The following is a 7,423-nucleotide window of genomic DNA, read 5'->3' as shown; positions in this document are numbered from 1 at the left end:
CGAAGTAAATCATACCATATATTAAAAGGAGCAATTTTTTCCCAAGATTCTTTCCCAAGACTCAGTGGCTGCTATTTTGAATTGGGGATAATTATTCCTATCAATTAACATCATGACAGTACAAAAAGGTGTGTAGGAATAGAAAGAAAACTTAAATACACAACAAAGTTATACTGAGTGTAATTTTTTATTTTGTTCATCATTATAAAAACAATAAAAATTTCTTACGAAAGCAGCATCAGAATGAAGAGCAATATTTGGTACAAGATTAAAAGGTAGCTTCTTCTCGATATAGTTATAACCGTCCATGAATTATTTGAGAAGTAGAAACAGCAAGGGCTGACACAAGGAGCACATCCTGTGCATCAAAATAACCAGTTTGAATTACTGTGACATAAACAATCTTTCAGAGATATCATTAACTAAAAGATCATGTCAAATAAGTGCAGATCAAAACAGCTATTATGATGCAACTGTTGAATTTTTTAGTGACTTTGATTACAGTACACAATTGCTGTAATGGTCTGTCTTGAGACCAAACTTCGGTGACAATTTTCTAAATTCTACTTTCACACAAATTCATAATTAATGTCTTAAAAGCGACTGCATTGTTGGCAGAATGTATGCCTAGCACTTACTCGCCTTAATTACCAACCTGCGGACTTGCATGTAAAATAAATTTTAGATAAGTCACATTAACACTCTCCAGTCCGATCATACTGATTGGAGTCACTAACTTTCAGACTTCCTCTTTGCCAGATATCCTTTTTCCTTGGAAGCTGACAGAATAATCTGGACAAGCATTTGTGTCTAATGACTGTAAATGTTGTGCTATGTAAAGGCTATTTTCTGGTTCTTGATTTGTGAAGTTTTACGCTTCTTCTACAGTTATTGTATTATCTCTATGAATCCATAAAGATATTTACATATGATTTTCAGTTTCGATTATATGAACAGCATCTTATTTTATATCAAAACGGGAATGTTATATTGATCAAAACATTTATGATTCCAATTGGAATCAATGGTCTTTTCTTGCGTGTTGTGTACTAAATGATGTTCACATAGTGCTGTCAAATTGAATGACTACCTTCTGCCATAAGAGACTGAAAGTTGTTTTCTCTACCTATGATGTGTGCTGTTGATGCACGAAGATACTGCAAGCACAATAATGCAGAATGATCATGTAATTTCTTGAGTGCAAGGCTTCTATAGCGTCTGCATTGACGACTGCTGGAAAAATTGACTCAAAGGGAAAATGACATCCTTCTTCAGATCAGGTATCTCCACCAGCTCCAAAACTTCCATTAGTGGACAAATGATTTAACCAAATTGGTCATTCGCCTGAATACTCAAAGTGAAAGAACAGACAAGCTGTTCATCAAGCGCTATTCAAGGTTCCGATGCAATATTGTGTTGCTCACCTGTCGCTCAGGCAAAAAATGTGTTCTACTGACTTCCATATGAAGTCAATATGGACGACAAATGACAAATTATGCTTGATTTCTAAATTGTGTGTACTCAGGTTACATAACTAAATAACTCATAACATATCATTATGATATTGCATGTAATATCATTGCCTAATACATGTAATATTAGGATTCGTACTGCCTGTTATTTCAGACATACCGCTTTCATATTGCCCAATTATTGCAAATGAATTGACTTTACAATTTTCCTTATTTTTCCAGAAAATGCGAGGATTTTGCACACAAACATTATTCATACATATTTGAAGGGAAATTTCGTTAGTCAAATAAATTTGGGCTGGAGAGGGTTAATGCCTTAGGTTGAAGAGGATGCGCCAGAGATTAGCAGCATTCCAAAAGTAAATTGAAAAATGAAAGTAAAGATTGTAAAAAACATACAATGAAGGGCAATATTTGCATATAATCAATTATAAAAAGTTAAATACATCAACATTTATATTGAGAATTACAGTAGTTAAAACCTTTACGAAACGTCATGTAAACAGTTTAAGAGCAGTTCTTGAATTGCAACCCACAGTGCTCTGAAGGCGACGATCTAACTAGACTTGATGTTGGAAATATTTTCTCCAAAGAATAGATATATAAATGTAAACTCGCATCCTCGTTAATACAGCTATTTTTAGGCGAGTTGCATATGCCGTTCCAAACATATACAAATTATCCCACTGTTCTTAAATTTCTGGCACTACTGGAAATCCAACCCAGGCCCAAGAGAACGGCAGCCTATATTGCAAACGGTTAGGTTCCGGTGGCGGATATAGAATAGATGTTCCACACAAACATAAATATATACTCACAAATTACAGTACACTTGATAAATTCTTTCCCACAAGCAACTAGGAATAATATTTCTCTGCTATATGTGTTAAGAAATTTCTCGGAAGGCTGAAAGTTTCCAACAAAATACGTTCACATATACCTCTCGAGAGTACGCGTTTGAGAGAACGTAGTCTACTATTGCACAAGTTCCAACAGTGTTGCCTAGCTAAAGAGTGAGTTGACATGTAAGCTCGTAGAGTACTTTGGCGAGAAAAATACAATTACATTCTGCTCAATGCTACGAACTTTCTCTAGAGTGAGCAACCATCTGATATCGGAAACGAATGTATTTCTAAAAATTACGGCATTTCTATATATACCGCCCATGGCGCAACAGAATCGAAAGGCCTGGGCGTACCAAGCGAACGCTGCTCAGCCCGAAGGCCTGCAGAATACGAGGCATCATGTGCTCATCACAACGAATCCTCTCGGCCGTTATTCTTGGCTTTATAAACCGGGGCTGCCATCTCACTGTCAGACAGCTCCTGAATTCTACTCACGTAGGCTGAGTGGACTTTGACCCAGCCCGTAGGTCCAATTAAATATACCTGACCTGGCCGGGAATCGAACCCGGGGCCTCCGTTACCCCTACACCACTTATATCACATTTCTGTATAAACGTACTGTTGCATCCATTAGAATGGCAGTAATTTCCTAAGGAGAGGGTAACCATGTGGGTTCGGTGAGTACTTTAACCCTTCGCACGCAGCGCCCCGATCTATCGGCGTGAGAGGTTAAGGCGAGAACGCTCATGGCGCCAATACATCGGCTCTGTACTATTTAGGGATTTTGGTCCTTTGCGTGGCTGTTAACAGTTGATCGTGAGGTACCTTAAAGCGTTCAATTTGCGTTTTACTCTACAGGTATATCGACCAGCCCTGCAAAAAAGTTATTTTCAACAAATGAAATCTGTTGACAGTGAATGTTTATCTTGTGGTTATTTGAAGTTGTTATTGCGTGGATCTGTTTTGGTTAGCTTATGAATACAACAATTTCAACTTGCTATGAGTTTAGTTTAGAGTTTATTTCGTTTCTTTGGTATATCGTGCCGGGCTGAGTGGCTCAGACGGTTAAGGTGCTGGCCTTCTAACCCCAACTTGGCAAATTCGATCCTGGCTCAGTCCGGTGGTATTTGAAGGTGCTCAAATACAACAGCCCCGTGTCGGTAGATTTACTGGCACGTAAAAGAACTCCTGCGGGACTAAATACCGGCACCTCGGCATCTCCGAAGACTGTGAAAGTAGTTAGTGAGACGTAAAGTAAATAGCATTATTATTGGTATATCGTGTGTTTGCAAACTATAATTTTACTCCTTTTCATAACTCCGTTGTTGCACGTGGTTGTGTCATCTTTTTGGCGTAATGGCTAGGCCATATTCAAGACCGAATGAGGCCGATATCCTAGAATTTTCAGATGATTTAGACAGTAATAATGACCTTCTTTTACCGAAAGGGATTCCCATTATGTTGGAAATGACACAGTCACAGCTGCTCACCATGCATCGGACCACAAGGACCTGAGATCGATGACCGTTACATGTACAGTGAATAACTTTGTGCCATGCTTCATGAGTTAATTGCAGCACACACATCATATTGATATCAAATTATTCAGAATTAAATGTTCTTTCTTTCACGCCTGAGAGTAAAGAAGGAAGACGCGATAATGTCTTTTTTTGTCATTGAAAACCGTAATTTATTTTTTAAAATTTATTTTCAAAACTTAATCAATTTTTTGGCTTTACCAATAAAAATACGGCCTAGGTATATTCATTTCTGAAATGCTCATAGTTTCCTGTATTAGTGCGATTTATTTTATTTTAATGTGTGTTGAACTGTTTACATGATGATTTTTTGTAATTTGGTTTGGAAAATCACAGAAATTAGTTTGAGTGTCTTCGAGCAAACCCCTGAATATAGGCTGAGTGCCATAGGGTTAAAAAAGAAAGAAACCATTGAGAATAGCCTTTTCAAGGATGAAAACCTGCGAGTACTTATATAACCACCTGTTCAAACGAAAAGCTTATACTCTACGCCGGAAAAGCCACCGTCATGAGTAAGGTCACAGGTGTTTGCGGAAATTACGGCTATTTCTAAAGGAAAAGTTGGATTCTTAACAATGGTATGGTGTTTCTCTGGAGTGAATTGTCATGTGTCGATGGAGGCTACTTCTCTTTGTAAAGGAACTGTTCCATTTCTTACATTGGTACAGTCTTGCTGCGGAGTGAACTGTCGTGTCTACAAAAATCACTCTTATGGACAAACGAAGTATTGCACTCACTACAGTAGTATACTCGTTCCGCGGAACGAACTGTCGTGTGTCTTCAGAGGTTAACCTTGGGTGCAAACAAACTGCTGTATTTTCTATCAGACAGTCTTTCCCTGGAGTGAACTATCATGTGTTTACGAAGATCAAACTTCCAGTTAAACGACCCGCTGCATTCATTACAGAAATATCGTCTTACTCCGGTATGCACAGTCATGTGCGTTCGAAGATGACTTGTTTGCGCAAAGGATCTATTGCATTCATTACAAACGTAAGGTCTTTCTCCGGAATGAACTCTCATATGTTTCCGGAGAGTACCCTTCTGGTTAAAGGAACAGTTGCATTCGTGACAGCAGTACAATCTTACGCCGGAATGAATTCTAACATGTTTATGCAAATCAGACTTCCATCCAAACGACCTATTACATTCCGTACAAAGGTATGGTTTTTCTCCGGAGTGAACTACCACGTGATTACGGAGATCTGTCTTCCGGGCAAACGAACGGCTGCACTGAGTACAACTATATGGTCTTATTCCGGTATGTACTGTCATGTGTGTTCGAAGGTGACCTGTTTGCGCAAAGGACCTATTACATTCATTACATACGTATGGTCTTTCTCCGGAATGAACTCTCAAATGTTTCCGGAAAATACCCGTCTGCGTGAACAATTTATTACATTCTATACAATGGTATGGTCCTTCCCCGCAGCGATTATTCGTTTGGTGATCTTTCAGGTTAAACGAAGCGTAACACTCCTTACCTTGGAAAGGTATTTCCACAGAGTCAACCCCCAAGTGTGTACAGAGACGACTATGACAAGTAGACGAATTGTTACATTTGTGCGGCCTTCTTGCAGAAGAAGCTGAAATATGATGGTCGATAAATAACTCGATAGGTAACGTCTCGTGGCACAACTTAGTACCATGCGGCTTTTTTCCAGTGTGCATGAGTGCATCATTACCAAAACTGAAATGAAAATAAAAAATGCAATTTCAGGGTGGAGGTGACAATCACTATTTGCATATATCAATGTGGGTAAAATGCATCTGCTTTAGAACATACAATATTGCACAATTTGCAATCACAGTAGATGAAATTACCATGTACTAACACGTTTAGAAATAATGATGAGTCTTTCAATTAGTTGGAGTTAACACTTTACCTACTAAAGGGAAATTCTGTATTAAATGTGGTGTATCTCAGAGCATTTTGAACCGTCCTCCCTTAGTATCAGTTTTGATAATTTCTGCAGCTTATTCCTCTACTTTCTATACATTATGAAATTGTTAAACAGTCAAATGGAGAGTTTTGACTTTAAACAATTAAAAAAAATATGTCTGACATTCACATATCTGTCTGAAAAAAAGAAATACTGAATCTGGCATTTGTAAAACCTTTCAGCAGGTTCCCATGGTAACAAAGATTACATAAGGACAAACTGTTATGTACTATCTCAAGTAGTCTATCATTATGTATTTGCAAATCTTATCTTTCCACTGGCTCACATTCTGGGTTCTTGCTACTATAGTAGAGTACTGAGAAACTCATGACACCAGAAGATAAGATCATTGATTGAAGAAAAGTAAGCAGCAAACACATCCGTGTACATGAAGAAGTCAACGGTTTGTCTATGACACAGAATATATCACGAACTGACATAACTGCTTTTAAAGAATATGACAAGAATGGCTTCACTATCAATCCGACTATGCAATTCATGCACCATGTCGGCCAGCCTACTTAAGTCCATTTAGAGAAGTATTAAAAAAAATAGCCAAAAGTATTGGAGATCATAGGCCTAATAGTTGGTGCTTGTGACACAATACCTGCCCTGATCATGGAGTTCTGGAAGAAGTTTGAGCTTGCTAAGAACAGCATTGAAAGTATATTTACTACCGCCATATGTGGATCTGTATTCACTCCAAGATCTCAAATTTTTGGAGTTTCATAATTGAAAATATATTACCGCTGTGTTTCTATAAGGTGAAAATTTCTGTAACCTGATATATTATGTATATATTATGCCTTGTGGCAACCCATAATTGCAGGAAGTCATTGATTCCATCAAGAAATATACATGCTAAGCCTCATAAGCACATTCCAGTTCAATAATGGTAGATGGCTTCACAACAGAAAAAAATGACTAAAAATTGATAAAAGTACTTGGGTAATCCCCCCAGTAACTGTCATTAAGCCAATTACTGTCTTTCAATCAAGGTGGTACTTTATTCAAAAAAATTGAAAGTGGCATGTAGATGCAGTTATTCGCTCCAGCACTATCCTCAAGCTGGCCTCCAAGTGACTAAAACTTGATGGAGGGATCAGCTATATATCCAGGAGGATAGATAGGCTTATAAGCAATATCAACTCTACAACTGCTGTCAGGATATCAAAGCCCATGCAAGTCTCCGTAGACTATCTCTTTCTAGAATTTGGCAATTGCAGATAATGGAGAGGAGAAACTATGATGTTTTCCGCACCAGTTTTGTTTAAAATTGTATTTAGGTCCTTTTTCTGTGCTAAGTATGTTTTGACATTCTCCAGAATATCTAATTCCAAACCACGATTGCATTTGTAAAAAAATTCTGCGTCATTTTCCATGCCATTAAATTTGTTATTATTGTTATAAATATGTTCAGCAAAAGCTGAATATTTGTTATGATGCCTTGGTTTACAGTGTTTTGATAGCACTGAACAAATGTTCGGAGAGTCCATCCTTTAAAAAACATCTTACCATCTCTGCAATTTAACCTTTATATTACTGAGTTGTTGCAGGCATCACTTTTTATTAATAGTACTGGAGTTGCAAATTTTCAGTGAATCTTTGATTTTAGTCCTAGAATT

Source organism: Anabrus simplex, chromosome X (genome assembly GCF_040414725.1).
Source record: "Anabrus simplex isolate iqAnaSimp1 chromosome X, ASM4041472v1, whole genome shotgun sequence".
Lineage (NCBI taxonomy): Eukaryota > Metazoa > Arthropoda > Insecta > Orthoptera > Tettigoniidae > Anabrus > Anabrus simplex.
This window is presented reverse-complemented; position numbering follows the sequence as displayed.